Source organism: Camelus bactrianus, chromosome 9, assembly GCF_048773025.1.
Source record: "Camelus bactrianus isolate YW-2024 breed Bactrian camel chromosome 9, ASM4877302v1, whole genome shotgun sequence".
Taxonomy (NCBI): Eukaryota; Metazoa; Chordata; class Mammalia; order Artiodactyla; family Camelidae; genus Camelus; species Camelus bactrianus.
Window position 1 is genome coordinate 54,455,724 of NC_133547.1, and position 1,279 is coordinate 54,457,002.

General features: G+C 43.5%; 1 non-coding gene across 1 annotated transcript; it reads right to left on the reverse strand.

Moving 5' to 3' along the window:
* TRNAG-ACC (transfer RNA glycine (anticodon ACC)) lies at positions 1–75 on the reverse strand. The gene has a single exon. It is a non-coding gene; the product is annotated as a tRNA-Gly (tRNA).
* Between the last annotated feature and the right edge of the window lie 1,204 nt (positions 76–1,279).

Genomic DNA, 1,279 nt, shown 5'->3' on the forward strand with positions numbered 1-1,279 from the left:
TGGAGGTACTGGGGATTGAACCCAGGACCTCGTGCATGGTAAGCACACACTCCTATCACTGAGCTATACCCCTCCCCCCATTTTGGTCTTCATGTGACATAAGTGCGTGATTTCGCTTTGCCTTTTTATCAGCCAAGGCTATTACTTGAAGCTGATTTAACATAGCAGGACAGAGGTTAACTGGAGGGTACTGGGCAGCTCACAGGGTCCTTGGGAAGACTGAAGAATCAGGCTAGGGGGACATACTGGAACAGTAGGGGTTGGGAAGCAGGCAGGACCCCAGCTAGAATCAGGCCACAGAATCTTGTCTGGTGAGGACACTGCTCCCACCATTTCTGGCAGACACTAGACCCCTTTGCTTGCGTCGCCACCACCAACAGTAGATATTGGGGACCATTGCTGCTCCATGGTCCTGTTGTCACTAAAATCTTGACATTGTTGCTTCTGCTTCAGGCATTGATCATCAGAATCCATTCTCTGCTACCTTGTTTCAAAGCCCAGGTAGGGTGTCAATCTGATTAGTGGAGCTGGGGCTATGAGCCTGCACCCTCATTGGAAAGGAAGCTAAAAAAACAAACATCTTATGTCATCAGGTTCTGGAGTGGGATTCAGGGTTGGCCGACCTACAGGGTTCAAGGTGAAGGTATTCCCTAAACATAGGAAGAAAGTTCAGATGCTGGGTAGCCAAAAAAGTGACTAATGTCCACTACAGTTTTTCCTTTTTCTTTTTCTTTTTCTTTTTCTTTTTCTATTAGTGTGTCAGAATTACAGAGGCCAAAGAAAAGCTTGGTGAGCTGGTCACAGTCCATTGAAAGTATCCCAAAAGATTCTTAAAGTGGTCAGATTTTTTTTTTTTTTTTAAGTTCCCAAAACAGAGAAATGGGAAATGCTCAGTACATGAGGGCAGTATAGTCTTATCTCTGCATCTGTTACTACGTCTCGTCCTGGAAGGCAACGATTATGTCTTATTTATTTCTTTGTGGCTTGGAATAGGTATTGAATAAAAAGGGAAAGGAGGTGGCAAGGGAGGGAAGGAAACAGTTTATATTAGGTTTTATGCTCTTAAACATGAATATATTGGGGCGTTAAGTAAGCAGGAGCAAAAAGAAAAGTGCAATTTTTAGGACAGAGTGGAAAAGAATTCCACTTGGTTCAGGGAAAGAGACTGAGGAAAGGTATTTTGAAGCCTAGGGAACCTCAGCTTCAGTTTGAAGAAAGAAGCATGGGTTAAAACCCAGAGAGACCAAAGAATTTAAATGAATACCGAATGTTCTAGAGA